The 21,272-nt window shown below is 37.5% G+C and overlaps 1 protein-coding gene across 1 annotated transcript in view; it reads right to left on the reverse strand.

The window, feature by feature from the left end:
- LOC131687349 (nardilysin-like) overlaps positions 1 to 6,801 on the reverse strand; it is a 43,215-nt gene extending 36,414 nt beyond the window's left edge. The window contains exon 1 of the mRNA XM_058971429.1: positions 6,546 to 6,801. The gene's annotated coding sequence lies outside the window, so the exon portion shown is untranslated. The remainder of the gene's footprint in view (positions 1 to 6,545) is intronic.
- Between the last annotated feature and the right edge of the window lie 14,471 nt (positions 6,802 to 21,272).

The following is a 21,272-nucleotide window of genomic DNA, read 5'->3' on the forward strand; positions in this document are numbered from 1 at the left end:
TACATTTTTTTCATTTTCAAAACAAACATTTTGAGCGTCTTAGTGGAATATTTATTTATATTCACCAATCAACAAGATGATTAAAGATTTTGTTTTCGCTGGTGTGTTTTAAGTTGCTTAGATTGCTTATTTCATACCTTAAATTAAAATAAATCCAAAATCCTTTTTTTCGCGTATATGGTTCATTTAAAAATGGTCTTATTCAGTGAAGCCAATTTTCATCAAAATTAACACTCATCACCAAATCAAAACTGATAGTAATCCATGGTTTCGATGCACGAATATGTATACAGACGAAAACCTTCCATGGTAACCTATTTTCAAGTTGCAAACAAATCAGCATTGATGAAATGCGTAACCAAGTTCGCTTGTTTGCATTCCCTCCATTCATTCATTCCGCGTGATCATTTTTCAATCTGAGTATGCTTCACTATGTTCGATTCTTATCCATTCAGAAGTGAGGCACGAGATTCATAATATTTTTCGAATTCAATCGAAGTGATTGAGACAGTTTTGGCGCTTTAATGCATAAGAAGGGCATTTGAAACCTATAGTTAGGGGCCTTTATGGTACTAGAGCCTCGGATAGTACTATTGATGCCAAAACATCTTCCTTTTCATGCCCAAAAAAATTGCAACGAATGCTATTTGATTTATTCATCAAGCATCGAAAGTTATCGATTGCGATGAGAAAATATCCATATTGGCCCGATCTTCACTCAATGCTGAGTTGCCTCTGACAACACGTAGTACAGCATTTATTGACGAATGAAAAGTTCTATTTGGCGCGTTATGTATTTGGATTTGATCGCCTACTACAAATAGAATGACCTGATAAGCAAGGACTATTGGTTCAGTATACAACATTCAACGTTGATATGCATCATTTTAGATCAACAATATTTTCATCAATCACCATCACTGGTCTTATTTTATTAGGATAATATCGCATACCCTTAAGCTATATCAGCGCTATGCAAACTCGGAAAAAATAGTCTCACCAAATGACTAGAACTTAACTGTGTTCACTCAATTTGACAGTTATTGCGTAAGTTAGCAAAAATAGTTCATGAAACATTTTATGACACATTTCAGATGGTTGAAAATATTTACTGAATTTTAAACATTCTTAATTCCTTTACCACTTAAAAACCATACTTCCCATTCGGCTCCTTACTCTTGATCACTAGTAAAACCCTTGTAGATCATGCTCTAAATGCTATTTGAAAGTTGTGCATAAATTAGTGTCATTATTCTAGTCATAAAGTGAATATTCAAATTAAATATCAGTAATTACCATGCGTCTCCATTCAGTTTTTTTTTTCAAATTTTGACTGCTTATCGCAAGTTTTCGCAAAACTAGCATAGGCTGATTTTAAAGAGAAAATGAAAAGCTTTCGAATGAGCATAGTGTGATCGCGGGCATTCACGGGCGTCGTTGTTGTTATCGCTTTAGAAGTTCGAATTCAATAAAAAAAAATCATGACAAACAGTTAGCTAAACACTAACTTAACCAACTAGTGACTTATTTTTGGCGATTTTACGATGTAATTTTATCACACGGATAATTTTGGTGAAATAATACAATTCATAAAATCAACCGTTTCTTTGAAAAACGAGAATAACCGTATGTAGTTCCTATGGTCAAATAATGCAAAAAACACTTGAGTTATGCCCTTCAAAAAGCTGTCAAAAATTCATTTTGCATTCAAATCACCTAAAATCTCGCGAAAATGTCTGTGATGGCTCAGCTGATATGAGAAATACTAGTGAGAATATCGCATAACCTTCATAGGGTTACTGCGCCCTAATTCATCTTAGCACCCCTATTCATCCCACCCATTTGAACACATTAGTTAGAGCAGTGTCTGCTATCTCTATTCAACGCATTATTTCAAATGGTAGGATGAATAAGGGTGCGTTGTACTCGACTTTTCGCTTCGCTCTAATGCGAGTATTTCACTTTTTTCAAGGCAGATTTTTTATTGATCTGCTTCTTATGACCGAAGCAAAGATGTTGGCTCCTATTTAAGCGCAATCCAAGAATTGTAAGCCGAGTTTTCAGCGAAATAGTGTGACATCGTGACTAATGAGATGAATAAGGGCACGTTAACCCTATATGGACTTAAGTCCGGGCTCGTCCCACTGTGGATCAGTGAGTAAGCACATAACAGGATGTTAGTAATTTAATTGATTCGGTGTATCGAATGTATGCAATGGATTAGAATTTGTTGGTCTCCGGAACTGCTGGAGAAATCAGCGGGGTGCAGGTGCTACGAAAACTAGAGATACGCTCAGACCATTTTCAATCAGACTTGTTTAGTGATTTGTTTCAACCTAACAGGAGCTAACACTAGGGGCAGATCACTCTAAGAATGTATAACAAATTTGTATCAAATTAGAAAAAATGCAATTAAATTTCCATTTTTGCATCAGCTTGGCACTCCCTCGCAGAAAAGTTTGTTTAACAAACGTCCTACGCTGATCCACTTTGTTCAACGTTTTGTTAAATATAGCGCTAGTTTTTGTGTAGGGTTTTGACGTCTTACACGCAACGCAAACCACATTGCATGCAACGCAAAAACATTGCACGCAACGCAAAATACATTATGAATTTCTATTTTGATGGAAATAAATGCATTTAATTTCGCTGATTTTTAAAAATGCATCGCAAGTGATCTGCCCCTAGAGCTAACACGTCAAGTCGTGGAATGATTATGATTGATAGTAACTGTATATTTAGGTTTCGTCAGTGTGTAGATCTGTATGATTCCAGCACATCGAGCATACTTTACACTCAAGATAGAAGCAGATCGTACGTTGTAAGAAAATGTAGTGCCAGGGAATCGTATTCCTTATCATCGTGGGGATTTTGTACTTACAAGAAGTAAAAGTAAACACCAGCCTGGAAAATGAAGTAATGTGTCTACCTTGAAAGGTGTCCTTACACGATCATTAAAAGTTAATTTTATCAAACAAAACAAAAACTGTTTTACCATTGCTTAATTTCCCAGATATAGAACAATAAATAATTATTATGAGTCATTGAAATACAGTCGTTACTCTGCATTCTTCAAATTTGTCCATTGCAATCGTTATTTCATGCGAAGTCGTAGTATGCGACATCGACAATTTTTCTATTTCGTTCTTCAAATTTTACAACTGTAAAAATAGTTCCACCTTTCATTTATTATCTTGCATTGGGCAAGCAGGGTGGGCACTATTGGAGCTTCAGTTGAAAAAAAATTGATATGGTTGCGAGAATTACATTTTGTGCAATGTGTTCAATAGATGTCGCTAGTACATCGTGGGCGATGATTTTTTTAGATTTTTTTTAAGTTGTAACGTTTGTTTGTATGTGCTGTGAAGTCTGTTATAATAAAAACCGAAATTTTGGGAAAGGAATTGTACTGTCAAGAATTTTTTTTAGTTGCATAAGCGTCAATATTCGTCACGCCGACACACGCCGGCGCGCCGCCGCCGATACACTAAGAAAAATTATATGGTAACATTTACCATATGAGGAGGTTAATTCGACTTTTCGAGTATAGTGCTTTTTAACCGACTATAGTATCAGGTCACTTTAACTATATGCATGTTCAAGTTTACTATACAAGAGCTCTTGACCACAATAGTACTATTGAACATTGTATTGTAAGCAGGACCATTATAAGTGGGATGCTCGCCGTAACAATGTGCATCGTTATCTTGACCTGGAACTGTTTGTTATAACTAAACCAGGAGAATGGGATGTTTTACCATGCTTTATGCATAATAGTCAAATTGAACACTCTGTTGTATGAATGACCATTAAAAGTTGGATGCTTGATATAACAATCAGCATAGTCATCCTGAGCAGGGCCTGCTTGCAATAACTAAAACCTCGAGGTTTTGACATTTTTCCTCTAGTTATTTTAAAAAGGGAAATGACGAGGGTGGATAAAAGAAAGTTTGAGCCAATCTTGGTTTTTGAAAGCATCCCTTAATTTATTGATGATACACATTTTTTATAAAAATATGAATCGTCTCAGCATCCACATTTCAGCCTCCTTTTCTGCCTTTACGCTTAACTGAAAAATCGAAAATTTTATGATTTTAAAACATCGTTATTGAATTAAGTTGTAGTATGTACTCACATAGCGCAATAAAGCAAAGCAAATACTTAGTAATACAGTCCCTTGCGAAAGATGACCGTCTGTTTCGTAAGACTTCAGACCTGAATACCTTTCCTTACTGGAAATCACAACGGCTTAGGATGCTATCGCCTTACCGTAATATCACAGAGACAATATTATTCCAATAGCTAAAATATTAAAATTTAAAAAAAATATGCGCCGAAAAGCACGCATGTATGTTATGTATACATTTTTACTGCAATGGCCGCATCCTGCAGTAATACTTAATGGGAACGCAAACATTGACAAGTTTTATGGTTGTTAGTAATACAAAGCATTGTCAGCTGAAAATCACTATACGCAGAAGCTGCTTTCGACAAGGGTAAAGTTCACATAAGCGGTGTATATAGTTATTTCAACCTTTACATTCTTATAACAACTATACATTTAGTGTTCACGACTTATTAATATATTGTGCAGAGGACAATCAAACGAAAAGTAGTTATAACAATGGCACTAGTTACATTCAAGATGTTTACCATGTTCATATTTTTATTTTTACTTTAATTTTAATAGTGATTCACACTATTCCATTGTCAGTTTTTAGATGATAAATATTGTTGGAGTGAGCATGTTCAAATTGTCGTAAATAACAACAGCATAGTTGAGCGGTAATCGATTTTTGTAGTATTTTTTGCCATACAGATGTTTAGTATTACCGATCTCATGGTCATTACTAGAGATGGGCCATTCGTTCGCGAACGGTTCAAGTGAACTGGTTCTTCGAAGAGAATGAGCGAACGGAAGTTCTTTTTAAAAGAACGGTAGTTCTCAATTCTCTTCAAAGCGAATGAACTGAACCTGACCTAAAGCCGTTTGGCGAATTTCTCGGACCGATTTTTAGGCGAACGAATGAAAATGAACCGACTTGCCGTCCCACAAACCGCTCTCTGTGCTCTCCCAGAATGGAACCGGCGAAGAACGACTCATCACATTCTCTATTTCTCTAGTTATACATCATGAAGAAATCGCTACCCTTGATGAACTTGTTAAGCATACAGGGGTATAATAGTTTGGGCAGCATCTGTTTGGTTCCTCTCCAAGAATCGAATGTTATGAGAGACATTCGCTAGATACAAGTAAATTATCAGCTGAACGGAAGAACGGTTCATCTGAACTAGTTCTTTTTACAGAACTGTTCAGTCGGGAATGGTTCTTCGAAGTGAACTGTTTCGCCCATCTCTAGTCATTACTGCTATTTCGGCAAATAGTTAAAACAACTACGAAAGTCTGGTCACAGATACCACAGGTTTTTTCTCAGTGTAGGGTCCAACGGCGTGACGCCGCCAACGCCGCCGCCGCCGGCCAAAAATGTCGCTTACGCCGCCGCCGACTAAAAATGCATCGGCGCACACCTCTACTCCCACTTACCTTACTAACAATGGTATTGCTCATGAGAAAGTGACGTTAATGGTGAAGGTAGTGTGATGCGGCATTGCCGCATAGTCGAGTCCAAGGATTCAAAGCGGCGCAAAGCCGCTTAGAAACCGACGGACGAGGTGGTTTTGATCTTGCTACCGAAGGGTGCAATTAAACCTGTAATCCACTCGTTTGCCCGGTATACTCAAACATAGGGGCTATCCCTAGTTTAAGTCCGACTGAGCGGCAGCGAAGTCGGACAGCTCTTGAATGAAGCGATGTGGCGTAGCCACATTCGGCACTGACATTTTATTGTTGTAAATGAATACTATCCATTGTTACTAAAAAAATTGTGAATGCCTAATGTGGCTACACCACATCGCTTTTTGTCATGCTGTCCGACTTCGCTGCCGCTCAGTCGGACTTAAACTAGGGATAGCCCCTATGTTTGAGTATACCGGGCAAACGAGTGGATTACAGGTTTGATTGCACCCTTCGGTAGCAAGATCAAAACCACCTCGTCCGTCGGTTTCTCAGCGGCTTTGCGCCGCTTCGAATCCTTGGACTCGACTATGCGGCCAAGCCGCATCACACTACCTTCACCCTTAACGTCACTTTCTCATGAGCAATGCCATTGTTAGATAGGTAAGTGGGAACAACTTATTTTTCCAGTTTAAACTACTTTAAAGCTTTCCCCCCCAATTTTTTTCATTGCTTGTTATAAAATAGGCCATTTAGAACCATTTCCAAAATAAATTAACCCTCTTTTCGAAAAAGCCGCGATTCGGAACAATTACCCGTTTTACCATACCGGATATCTTGAAATCCGGTGCTATCCCGTCTGGTCACTCTAAACTAGTTCATATGATTATCTCTCTTCTATATCACAATCCGGCATAGACAACATTGTTTATAGCCCTAAAGACATTGTTTGCGACATAGTAAAACTACACTAAACAGCACTATCAAAGTACCGTAATATGCTAAATAAAATAGTGATCAGCAAACTTACCGTGGCCGATGGCGTGATTTGTACACACTATGCTTAAAAACTTTATATATTATATTCCGTCAAACAATGATTTAACACCAATACATAATTACACTTTCTTAGAATAATTCAAATAACGCATATTCAGCGAGCAATTGCCATCAAGCACATGGCTCTTGGATATTGTATAAATACCATAAATACTTTCCAAGTATATGATATTGAATTAAGATCCCATTAGGTCCACTAAACGAAATGGAACTAAAGAGATACTCTATTGTTAGAAATTTCACGCGTGTTTGTTACGAATGGGAAAATATGTCAAAAATGAAAATCATACCGAACCGATAATGGTGCTGTTGAATTTACCGCCTATTTCACACCACATCATACACTGAATCCCTATAGTTACTATATTCATAGTTAGGCGGAGATACTGAGCGGAGCAAATTGAACATGTCAAATGCCGGAGCCAATCGAGCGTGACGTCACATAACATGTTTTCTTTGGATGTATATGGAAAAAGTATTGTGATTATGGTAATAACTATTTTACTCTTATCTTGTGTTATCGAGTGTAGAGAAACGAAAAGAACCAAATTTTTTTAATGTAGAATACATTTAAGGTTTCAATATAGGGGTCCCGTTTCAAAATATCGGCTGCGGCGCCGCGTCAGATTTTGAACGTTAATAACTTTTATCATACTTAACAGAATGATTTGATTTTTAGACCAATTTGTTGCAAATATGTTCCTCTATGCTGTATTAAAATTTGAAGTATGTATAACATGTACTAATAACAAAAAAAATGTGTTTTGAAAAATCTTTCGAAAACGACTCGGAAAAGTGAAAATTTTCAGCCCATCCCGCACAGAGCCGTCGTTATGGTAGACCAACCGAACAATAAAATAATGAAAAGTTTATATATAGGTCCATTACATGTTTGTTCGAATGGTTATTCGCATTGGGTTGCTTGACGAGAGCACTTGGTGGGGGAAAGACGGCATATTCCTTTGGTTAGGCCATTAGAAGCCGGACGGAAAGGAAAGGCTCATGCACGGCACGAGAACGAGCGAGAAAGCGATAGTAGTGCATATTAGCTCGATTATATAAATATCTGTCGGTCGATTTTGCTCATCATTCGTATTCGTTCAAGCACTAGCAAGCAGCCAGTCCACCGAAGAAAAGCAGTCGGCGATGACGACGGCGGAAAAAGTGCCCCAGCTACTGGTGACTCATCGCAACCCGATCAGGAACTGTCGCCCTGCAAGAATTTCGCCCCAACTAAAGGGCAACAGAGTAGGCTATCGTTCCAGCGTCTGGGTCGTGAGATTGTGCAGGACTGCAAAGTCGAGCTACGCTTACAAAGCTCAGTCGTAATGATGCCCCGAGAAGACAACGATGCCTACTTGGTCGGTTTGTTCGAGAATGCAAAATAGTGCTTTCTAGCTCACCGTGTCCGCGGGGAGTGCGTCTGAATTATGCTCCCGCAATAAAACAATAAACGGTTCTTTACAGGACCAATTAATTGTGTTCTAATAAGAGTTAAACTGAAATTTACATTTTATGGTGTATAACAAATAATTTTCAGAAAGCAATATAAGAAATACGATGTGTGGAAAGAAAGAGAATTTAAATTATCCTCTCGCTCGTTTTCGTGCACTGCTTTTCCATTCCTTTCTGCTGCTACTACCATCATAACTAAAACGAATGTGCGTGTTCCCCCACCATCTCATGACCAGTGTTGCCACAATTGCATGTCGCTATTACAATTTGAATTATTTTATTGATCCTCTCTAGTATTGATAAAATATAGAACGTGTAAAGTACACTAGTCGCATGCTTTTATTCGAACTTTTTGGCAGCCTCCGTTGATTAACTGCATAAATCGATTTGTTTGTGCAGCTCCTTGCTAGTAGCAAACTAAATAGCCTTTATCAGCGCTAACAAATAACACGAAAGAATTTAAATTTGTGAAAATCTTTTCCTTCCTTCTTTTCAAATCTGCAACATTCTTTGAAAATATTGTTTGAATGTTGTTATTGAAAAACTGAACATGCAAGTTTGCTAGCATTGGCCACTAGATTGAAGGCGATGGAAAGACAGAATATTCGTTTTGGTTATGCTAGTATTGGTAGCCGAACGGAAAGGAAAGGCGCAGGAATGGCACGAAAACGAGCGAGAGAGCGATAGTAGTGCTTTCTCGTATATGAATATTGGTCGTTCGGTTTTTCTCATCATTCGTATTCGTTCAAGCACTAGCAAGCAGCCAGTCCACCGAAGGAAAGCAGTTGGCAATAGCGACGGACGGAAAAAGTGCCCCAGCTACTGGTGACTCATCGGAACTGTCGCCCTGCAAGAATTTCGCCCCAACTAAAGGGCAACAGAGTAGGCTATCGTTCCAGCGTCTGGGTCGTGAGATTGTGCAGGACTGCAAAGTCGAGCTACGCTTACAAAGCTCAGTCGTAATGATGCCCCGAGAAGCCAACGATGCCTACTTGGTCGGTTTGTTCGAGAATGCAAAATAGTGCTTTCTAGCTCACCGTGTCCGCGGGGAGTGCGTCTGAATTATGCTCCCGCAATAAAACAATAAACGGTTCTTTACAGGACCAATTAATTGTGTTCTAATAAGAGTTAAACTGAAATTTACATTTTATGGTGTATAACAAATAATTTTCAGAAAGCAATATAAGAAATACGATGTGTGGAAAGAAAGAAAGAGAATTTAAATTATCTTCTCTCGCTCGTTTTCGTGCACTGCTTTTCCATTCCTTTCTGCTGCTACTACCATCATAACTAAAACGAATGTGCGTGTTCCCCCACCATCTCATGGCCAGTGTTGCCACAATTGCATGTCGCTATAACAATTTGAATTATTTTATTGATCCTCTCTAGTATTGATAAAATATAGAACATGCAAAGTACACTAGTCGCATGCTTTTATTCGAACTTTTTGGCAGCCTCCGTTGATTAACTGCATAAATCGATTTGTTTGTGCAGCTCCTTGCTAGTAGCAAACTAAATAGCCTTTATCAGCGCTAACAAATAAAACAAAAGAATTTAAATTTGTGAAAATCTTCTCCTTCCTTCTTTTCAAATCTGCAACATTCTTTGAAAATATTGTTGGAATGTTGTTATTGAAAAACTGAACATGCAAGTTTGCTAGCACTGGCCACTAGATTGAAGGCGATGGAAAGACAGAATATTCGTTTTGGTTATGCTAGTATTGGTAGCCGAACGGAAAGGAAAGGCACAGGAATGGCACGAAAACGAGCGGGAGAGCGATAGTAGTGCTTTCTTGTGTTTTCATATATGAATATTGGTCGGTCGGTTTTTCTCATCATTCGTATTCGTTCAAGCACTAGCAAGCAGCCAGTCCACCGGAGGAAAGCAGTTGGCGATGATGACGGTCCGCAAAAGTGCCCCAGCTACTGGTGGCCCATCGCAACCAACTACCGATCAGGAACTGTCGCCATGCTAGTATTTCGCCCCAACTAAAAGGCAACGGAGCAACTAATCCGCTGGCTAACATTCCAGCGTCTGGTTCGTAAGGTTGTGTATTACTTCAAAGTCGAGCTACGCTTACAAAACTCAGCCGTAATGAAGCCACTGATGCCTACTTGGTCGGTTTGTGGGAGTGGGCGTAAATTACAATAAAAGCAACGGTTCTTTTCAGGACCAATCAATTGTGTTCTAGTGAGAGTTAAACTGAAACTTTCATTTTAAGGTGTGTAACAAATTTTCAACAAGCAACATAATACGTTGTGTGGAAAGAAGTAGCTTGCACACGGAACAAAAATTTAAATTATCCTCTCGCTCGTTTCGTGCACTGCTTTTCCATTTCTTTCAACTGTTATTATCAGTATTACCAAAACGAATGTGTTATTGCATGTGTTTAAGAGAAACGTTGAAGTCGCATGCTTCTATTCGAGCTTTTTGGCAGTCTCCGTGAACTAACTGCATTAAATGATTTTTTTTGCGCAGCTCCGTGCTAGTAGCAAACAAAATGGCCCTACCAGTGTCTGATTCGTGAGATTGTGCAGGATTTCAAAGTCGAGCTAAGCTTATAAAGTTCAGCCGTAATGGTACCCGAAGAAGCCAGTCTTGTCGTTTTGTTCGAGGCTACAAAAGAGTTCGCCAGGCACGTAACTATCATGCCAAAAATATCCAACGATCCAGCGCATCACCATCAACACCAACGCCGATACCAAAGGTTCTTTTCAGAATCACCATAACCATAATAACCATAGAGAATTATTTGAAAATTTCCCATTCAAACGTGATTCTGTTGAATATTATTAGATTTAAATTAACGTCTCGAATTGAAATCACGACGCTCCGGTTATGTGACAGACATTACCCACCCATCTTTTTTTATTGTGACCACGACACCCCATTTCAATATTTCTGAATGAACAGAAGGTCGAGTTTGGAAAGTTTGTAACTTTCATTGTACTTAACCAAATTACACAATGTTCGAACTAATGATTCAGAAATATGATCAGGAATCTTCTGTTAGATTTGTAAGTATGTATAATTTACATGAATAAAGAAAAATTGATTTTCAGGAATCAATTATTATCTGTTCTTCCATTGGCCAGTACTACGCGACTTCCTCATGCTAACAATTAATTTCATCGTTAGCCATCTCCCTCACCAAGGCCAACAACGCCAACAAAACCGGTCCTTTTCAGGACCACCATCATTTTTGTAAAGAATAATTTGAAATATTCCTCGCCCAAATCACCTTTTGTCCGAAAATTCCAATGAGTATCAACATATTTGAAGAACGTGTTCCTTATGTATTCTACATCTCTCCGGTTATGTCGCAGACATTACCCACCCATCTTTTTCTGTAGCAAGAAGAGATATTCGCACAAGTATGAAATCATATAATCAGACCTTCGAATTGGTTTTTCTACTCGTGCATGTAAAGTTCTTATTCACGACGACAATTAAATTATTATGTTTTCCGGCTTTTGTGTCCGCCTAACTTATAGTAACGCTATGAATCACATATGAATCAAAATCTTCCTGGCGAGATGGACCTTGAGCGGTGTTAGCCGTCCGCAAGAGACACAACAAAGAAAAAAAGGATCTTCCAACTAGGAGAAGTTGCATTACCTAGCCGTAGGTAATTTTGTAATTTTAAATCTATGCATCCAGCGATGCCAATCTTCCAGTTTAAACTGGATTCTTCCAGTTTCTTTTACAACATCCGTTGGACTGGATGTTGTAAAAGAAACTGGAAGAATCCAGTCAATCGGAAAAATCTTCCAGTTTTTTGAAATTTGAGCCAGTTTTTTAAATAAATATTCATTTATTTATTTATTTTTCTTGCAAATTGTAACTTGATCCGTAGAATTTTCAAGCAAGCGATGGGATGATGCCGAGTGCCCCAGAAAAAGATTTTAATCAATCGTAACATGAACTCTTTATACCATGAGTAAAACGGTTCGGAAATGTACGTTTTGATTCGATTTCAAATGAATTTTACTCAAACATAAAGGTGGCAGTAGAGTAACCAACCTAATTTGGACCCTACATATTTTGGACCCTATTAATGTATTTGCCTCCTACACTGCCAAGTTTCTCTGCATTTGGTTTGGTGCAGCAATTACATTCCTTGGGTTGTCTATTAAGTTTCAATATCATTAGTTCATCTCTAATTGTTTAAAATTTAAAAGAATCCACAGTTTTCAAAAATATCACCGAAAACGTTTCATGTTTCAACGATAGCCAAGAGGAACCGGTGGAAATGGTACATATTCAAATTGGATTTAAATGTACAATTATAATATTTTTTATCGATTTAATTGATTTGGTATTATGCATGTTACGTATTTGAAAAGGTTTCTTCTTAATGTTTTATCTAAAAAATCTTAAATAAATGGTGTCCACAATATGTCTTGAAAAATTGATATCAACTTATTTTGGACACCCCTCGATTGACAGCTATTTGTTTATCGAGTTAGAATAATCAAAAAGTGAAAAATTTCGTAACGGTAGGTCGCCTGTTCTTTTTGGTCAAATTAATTAATGGATGTCGAGAATGAAACGATTAAGGAACATTTCATTGAAGACCATAATATGACCAAAGAGGAGACTTCTGAAATCCATGTTAAAGAACATTTGTAGTTTGAATTTGTTGAATTCGACGAGCTATATGCTGACAAATCAAAGAGACATACCACAGGTAAATAATGATAATAAGAGTGTGCTTGCTAAATTCCTAGAATCGCCTGAAACACTCACACGAACAGGAACATCACGATTCAAGCGACGTAGTCCTGCTGTTTTAACATTGCGCCGAATAGTTGAATCCCACAAGGCGAAAACTGAAGAAAAAAGGAAAGTAAAGGAAGAGAAACAAATAAAACTGAGCTTAGAAAGAATAACAAGAAACCACCTCGTAAACAAAAGAATTAAAAATTAATATTTAGTACAAGAAGATTCCTGACGAACTTTGAACCTTGATTTATCATCCATTTGAGGATGTTACTCCATAATACTGCTACAGATGAATTGTTACACGAAATATATTATTGTTAACTCTATTGCATAACATTTAATACTGCTTGGTTAAGGTTAATTGTACCGAAAGTTTTTCTATTTCTCAAAATGATAGAACTAAAAAAAATACTTCATGTAGTCAGCCTTCCATATAAAGATTAATGTACCATTTTTGATTGGCAATCACTGATTTGCTTATGTTCTTCTTTCATGCATTAAATATACTGCAAAGTTTAGTAGCAAAAACTTTACTGTTTCCAAAATATATTCAGTCACATTCAGTGTGTCCAAAATATGCTTGGAACATTGTCCAAATTAGTGTGGAAAGGTCTGAAATGTGAAAAATTCATGCAGTGAAGAAATGTCATTTTCGAGTTTATGTCAATGTATAAAACATCCATTGACAGATTTCTTTCAAGAACAGTAATTTTGGAGCAGACTCGTGCATGTATTGCATTAAAAAACATAGACAAGCAAATATTTTTTGACGTTCACGTAATTTTACTTCCTCTAGGGGTCTAAAATTGGTTGGTTACCCTATTACATTTTCAAAAAATATTATTTTTTTTAGAATTTGGACAGCAACATCAAAAAACCGACTCAAATTTTCAGTAAAAGGTATGGAATATACGTGTTTACTTAAAATTACTTTCATTGAATCGTTGATTTTAACATTACAAGGGTAAAGTAGGTTTTTTTTCGAGCAATCAGTTTTTTCAAGAAAGGTTCCAATTTTTTTGAAAAAAATGTTGACAACGCTCTATGCATCCAGCTTCTTCCAGCGAAAAACGAAAGAGATGAAGTCCAATCTCGCATTCGTCGTAAACCAGAATAAGGGTGAATTTAATATTCCCCAAAGCCGACTAAAATTCATCTAATTAATTTTACGTAAAGTAATCATTCTCTTTCTATCGTTTTCGGGCAGCGGAATGAAGACGGCAATTAAAATAGCCTACTAATATAGAAAATGGATTTTTAATGTGAAACGAAAATGTTCAATATTTTCGTCGGTTGAGCTGTTTCTGTAAAAAAAATCATGGGTTCACAACGATAAATAAAAATACAATTTGTGCAGATTTTCGAAATTTTAAAAATAGTGGCTATATACCTTTTTAACATGAGTTTATATTTTATTTTATTTCTCACGATTGCTAGCATCGGCGCTGCTCATTTTTGATCAGGTAAAAGCGATGGTCTTTCAATTAAAATTTTGTATGGCGGAAAAAATTTAACTGCAAAATTATAAACTACTTTTACAAATAAATTGAAATAACGGCGACTTCTCAACTAAATCTATTTTGAATGACGTTTCAGGTTAACATTGATGTTTTTTCATAATAAATTATATACCTATCAAAACAAAAACATGAAAACTTTCAACAGGATCAAAGTTAAGGCCTATTTACACCCTCGGTGAAAATGAACGTGAACTCGATGCGAACCAAATTGTTTTTTCCAATATCTCACTTATTAGTGCATAGAAATTGATGAAAATGGAACTAAACGATAGTTCATTAATATACTTAGCGAATCCATGCACAATTATTCGATATAATTGAACCAATGTAATAATATTCGTATTCCCCGATCATTTTAAATATTCCACGGTGAAATATGTTCGCAGTGGATATTTCACTTGTTCAACGGGAGTGTAAACGCGACGATGGGTGGAATTGATGCGGAGTGGTGAATATAAATGTCATCGCTGTTCACGGTGAACGTTCACCTTCGAATACCAAATTGCATTCTGACAAACTGTAAACTGCCAGTTGAGAGTGAAATCGTTTTTCACTGATGAAACTGTCCACGACGTTGTCCACCGCGAACAATGGAAGGTATTCAACACTTGTTCATTTTCATTTTCACGGAGAGTCTAAATAGTGCTTTATTCGCGTTTGTCTAGAGACGCGCAACAAGCGCTGCGCGAAGCACATCAGTTCCCAGTTAAGCTCAGCCGGAAATGAACTGGAATTCTGGTTGGTTCCAGTTCGTATTCCGGCTCCAGTGACACAACCGATTCTAGTTAGAATCGACTGTGTCACTGGAGCCGAAATACGTATTCGTAAGTTCGTATTCCGGGTCCAGTGACACAACCGATTCTAGTTAGAATCGGTTGTGTCACTGGAGCCGGAATACGAACTGGAACCAGCCAGAATTTCGGTTGAATTTTACTGGGAAAGACCGCTTTAAGGTTGTCAGCAAGCAAGCAGTAATAAGCATCCCATTTTGGTTTAAACGAAAGGACAATTTTTAAAACAGAATTTGATTGATAAGTATAGCTCATTAAACCATTAAATCAATTCTAAAAAAAAAATTTCGAATTTTGCTGTACGTGGTGAATTTGGCACCACTTGCATCTGGTATGCTCAACCGGCACATAACGCATAGCATAGCACGAACACCTGCACAAATCGTAGATGGAGTTGCAGATATGAGCATATCCATTGTCATATTAGTTTTCGCCACAAACCGCAATGACGTAGACCCGCTCATTTCCACACACCTGGCCACGTCCTTACAAGGGTTTTAATTTCATAATTGTCCTATCATCTACTTAATGAAAACGCTCGGAACCGAAACAGTTTCCATAGATAACGGAGATTACAAAAGGCGAAAGATATATATATATATATATATATATATATATATATATATATATATATATATATATATATATATATATATATATATATATATATATATATATATATATATATATATATATATATATATATATATATATATATATATATATATATATATATATATATATATATATATATATATAGTGTAATAATTGGGAGTTTTATAAATCAGTATTACTAGTACTAATAACTAATACTTACAAACGCAGCCTTCCTGTAAAATATTGTTAAAAGAAAATAAAAAAATTACATCTAAGGGACACCAACTTATTTCGTAAAGGTCAGTCGAAGGCAGAAAAAGTAGGAATCCTAACATTGAGCCCCCACCAAGTGGCAGCGTATCACAGAAAAGTGATGTTTCCATGTATTCATTCATGCATGGTAACAGTGACCCAATTAATAAAATAAAAACTATTAACAAAAAACCTCCATAATTCAACTGCGCTTTTTCTTCAGTTTTTTTCATACCGCCTACCAGTAGGACACACTAATTAATAAGCAAGGACTTAATTATAGATATTCTTGCAATAAATCAAAAAAGCACAGAGAACAGACATCCATAATCGAACAAAAATATTCAAAAAACGTGTGTAAACATTTGAATTAATATACTAAAAACACTAGCGCCGCCACACCAACCTATCCCAACTATCCGTCAAATCGATTCCGGAACCGGTTCGAAATCCTGGATGGATTCAGCATGGAATCTAGCTCAAAGAAAACAACCGATTCTGACTCTATCGGTTGACGCATTTGAGCTGGAATTCATGCTGGAAGTCCGAATCGGTTTCGGACTAGTTTGACTGGGTAGAGGAATAAGCGCTGTCAATTCTGTCGCACTCAGCCACAAAAAAACATGACGACAGTAGCGCACCTGGTTTAGATATCCAAACTACCTTCGAAACCGTTAGAGATTTTACACAAGTTGAATGCTGAAGATGGACGTCTGTTCTCTGTGAAAAAGGGAAGCAGCTTAGTCGGCCTATCAGATGGGTACTTCCAGATATGACCGGAAATCCAATATTGTTCCAAACAAAAGCATATATAGCAATATTTAAAAAAAGAATATTAGAAACGATCTCACCGGTGTCCAGAACGCAAAATATGTCCAACATACTGCTTGCTTACAGGTTCTTGATGCCGCTTCTGACTGATGACAGTTGAAGGATATTCAAGATCCTCGGTCACCTAAGACAACACATGACATGATGTGTGTCTGATGATCTACAACTGATGGTTGCAACACTCATGGAGCATTCGAAGACAGAACCACATCTCGAACATCACTGTAGCAAGCAAATCTTCGCGTTGTAGTTTGCGCAGTCCTCCAATTGATCCGGCCGCGAAGGTCGCTTCAGGCAGCATCTGTAATTTCTTCACCCAGCAAGTGTTGAAGTAGAATACTTCTAACGTTTCAATATGGGGTCCCGTTTCAAAAATTTCAGTTGAGAAATTTTCCCAGGTTTGAAATGCGAATATCTTCTGTTCTACTGGACGAAATCGCAATATTTTTGCACTATCTGATCGGAAATTTGTGCACGTATTTCGTATTAAATTTCGGAATTAGTGCGACTACTATAAATAAACCAAAACAAGGATTTTTAGAAAATCCTTCGGAAACAGCGAGGAAATGCGCAATTTGCCAGCATATCCCACGCAGAGCCGTCAAAAAGGAGCATGTAAGCGTTTCATTACATACGGGAATGTTATATATACAGGTCACGCGAGCTTGTTTTGTATCAGTGGGTGCTCGCTTACCACACGAGCAACATGCTCGTGCGGACGGTACAATGAGCGGTATCATGTTTGCGTTCCCTACCAAACGTCATCGCAAGGTTCTTCGTGATAAAATCCAGGGAATCACCAAATCCGCCATTCGGCGTCTGGCTCGTCGTGGTGGTGTAAAATGCATTTCCGATTTAATCTACGAATGCTGATGGTGTGCAGGAAAATGTCATCCGAGATGCCGTGACCTATACTGAACACGCCAAGCGCAAAATCTCAATGAATGTCGTCTATACTCTGAAGCGGCAGGGACGCACATTGTATGGATTTGGAAGTTGAAAAGGTAGAACTCACTTGTATCATTATAAAAAAGGCCCTTTTCAGGGCCACCAAATTCATTTCAAAGAATAAGTTTGCATTTTCTGTTTCATGTACTGTTTCTCCCTGGAGAGCAATTTGGGTTAAACCCAAAATTATGATTTATTTCAGTACGCAAATTGCAAATATGGTCAGAAACAAACTGGAGTGAACTGGAAAACATTTTTACTAGGCGCATTCAAAAAAGGTTTCAATTCTCAAACATTTTACCAATGTGCCGTATTACATTACTCTCTTTACCCTGAGTGTTCGATAATCTCCGTATTGGAAACACAATTTCAATTTTGTTCTTTATCAAAAATATGTGGTCAACCAACGAAGGGGTGGAGCTTCGAAGAACACATATTGAGGACAACACAAAAAAGGACGAGCTTACATTGTGCTGTAGTCAGGTATAAAAACTCAGCATGCTGTTGCTCACGCTCAGTTCGTTTCCAGTATCAGCATGCAGCAGTTCGTTTGCAGCATATCCCGCAAAATTCACACTGCTGTCCGTTTGCTGCTGTCAGAAGAGTTGGCCAAGCACGCCGTCTTCGATGGCACCAAAACTGTTACCATATACACTGCCCATAAAAGCATAAGAGTCCCATATGGATTTTTGACGAAAATGAGTTATCTGCTGGATTGTATTCTGTATCACCACTGAATCACAATGAACAAATAAGATTACCAGGTTTGTTATGAAAATACCGAAAAAATACCAGAACAAGGTTGTCCCATCCATAAGGCTGAATGAGAATATAAATCTTCAATAGTGTTTTTCTCGGCTTGCTGTTTTTCAATATGGGACTCTTATGCTTTTATGGGCAGTACACCAGCTCCAAGTAAATTTCGAACACTGGCTAATCAAAAGGCCCTTTTCAGGGCCATCAATTTATCGACAAAGAATGAAATTGAAGTTTTGTTATTACAAGCATCAGAAAGTGGCTTGTCAAGAGCGTTGGGTGGTAAGTGAGCCACTTGTGAACAATATCGTCGCTTTCAAGTAGAATGGCACAAAATAAAAAAGTTATTTGTGTGATTTGTAGACAGGTTAGTTTAACGATTCAATTTACAAAAATCGAACGTTTTCTAACGTTTCGATATAGGTGCTCCGTTTCAAAATTTTCGGCCAGAATGCTGCCTGTTTTTCAAAAAGTGAAAATCTGCTGTTGTACTGAATGAAAACCTTCGATTTTTGCGCTGATTGGAAATAGTTGTGACTAGTTGTGTAGAATGTAAAATTACTGAAAATAACAGATTTTGTGAAAGCAGTGGTTGGTCCGTACGATTCGATTCCAAGCGAGCCAGACTAGTTTTCGTTGGAAGGTCCATCTCTGACAATAGAAATAAACTATTTTATTTTGAATTCAACTACAACTTCCTTGAAAACAGCACAGCTAAAAAACTTTTGGGAAAAACGCGCAAACCTAAATTTTCCACTATAATAAAAACTAGTGCCCCGCCGCACAGCATCATCAAGATTGATAGTAATTCAAGCCGGGAGGAAAGGGCGAGGGAGGTTGTAAGGCAATGGAAAATTTCATTTATAATAATAATACTTCATAATTGACTGGTCCTGAAAAGAACTTGTTGGTTTGTGGTTTATTTTGGGTCACAATTTAGGCCCGCTCGATTTTTAATAGCTGTAAATTTTTCGCAGGGCGACACTTTCTGTTCGGTAGCGATGAGGCTTCTTAACGCCAATCGTGACTGGGGCACTTTTACACGGCCTTCATTGCCAACTGCTTGCGGGGAGCCTTTCCTCCGGTGGACTTACGAGCGGTTTGTTTGGTACAGGCCATGTAGCGAAAAATGCTGATCTGCTACTTCTCTGATGCTGGTAGTAGGACGACGGTCAAACGCTCGTTTTCGTGCCTTCATTCATAAAAGTTCAACAATATTTTCAAAGAATGTTACAAATTTTCAACTTGATAATTCCAAAAATACTCCAAATAAACTATGAATGTGCTAAAGTCGACAAAATCGCATAGAAATTGCTTATTCCAGAGCAGAATTTACCGGTACAGTGTATTCTACTTCACTCCGGTTATGTCTCTGACATTACCCATTCATCTTTTTTTTCAGATCCGGATGACGAAGCGTTTCTTCAAACTCCGGAAACTGTTTCAAAACCCGTTGATCAGTTATCCGTGTCGTAATTTCACTACTCTTCAAAATTAACGCTTGATAATTTCGGAAAAATGTTGACGGGAGCGAAAAAAGTTGACCACCATTGTCAAAGGTTGCTGTGATTGGTTCGACACAAAACGTTGCATAACGCAGGGCTAATTTTTGGAACAATTTGTGTTCTCATTCAGCCCTTCGTCATGCAAATTTGTGATATTGTGACAAATTGGCTAAGCGCGGTGGTTCATGAAGCGCGGCCGTTCCCTTCGACCATGGAAGGCCGCGTGGAATTCTGGGCAAATGCTTTAATAAATACGCGCGTATTATCAAGAATCTTGTTTTAGTGAGAATGAATTGGAATGATATGAAATGTATTATTATTATGATTACATAATTTTACTTAATTGAAGAACATAAATTTTTGTTGACTTCTTCATATCGAATGAAAAAAATTTGGAATGCTGAATCTTATTTTTCTCACACAGTTTCAGGTAAGTTATATGCTGTTTCAGAAAAAAAGTAAGTATTTTCAGAGATGCTATAAAATAATATATTCAGAGAAATGCAACAAAAAACCTGTTTTAATCCATCTAACTGTGCCTTTCTCATTTCTCTAAACTATGGCTCGGTGGCTGGTTATGTTCAATTGTGGTAATGTCTATTACATTTTTAGTAGGAGACGGTGGGGAGTGGTGAACCATGGAGAGTTGTGAACACCGTCAATACCCGCTAAGCTATATATTATAAAAAATATGGTAACTACTGTTAAATGTTTCTACTGTCATGGTAAATGTTGCATTAACTTATGTTCTTGATCTTCCCGTGCCCCAGCCGCAAATTCAGGTGGCTTGGCGCGAATCATGTTGTCATGTTCATTGCGAATCAGATCACTTTTCCATCTCACCATTAGTTTAATAATCACCCTTATTCTTGTTTACGACGAATGGGAGATTCGTTCGAAAGTGGTTTATATTCCCGTTTACGACAGCAAAATCAAATGGGCTTACTATTCGATCGAATCGCTTTCGAACGAATCTCGCATTCGTCGTAAACAAGAATAAGGGTGAATATCTTAAAATTTATCTTCTCTAGCGATAATAAAAATAAACCTGAAATATATTTCATTTCTCCTACTTTTTATGACGGTTCACAACTCTCCACTAAGCTAAAAAATTGCTTTTTAATTTAAAGCATTTTAAATATTTTAAATTGCTTCAGTCTGTGGATGTATAAAGGTGTCCTTTATAAATACCAGTTCTTGCTAATTTTGTCATGCGGGTGTGTGTAAAACCCACGGACGAACCTCTCTCCTGCTTAATTTGGTATGCCTTGTGCTATAGTGGTGGTATAAATTTGATGGGTTGAGAGGTGGGGGCTAT

Source organism: Topomyia yanbarensis, chromosome 3 (genome assembly GCF_030247195.1).
Source record: "Topomyia yanbarensis strain Yona2022 chromosome 3, ASM3024719v1, whole genome shotgun sequence".
NCBI lineage: Eukaryota > Metazoa > Arthropoda > Insecta > Diptera > Culicidae > Topomyia > Topomyia yanbarensis.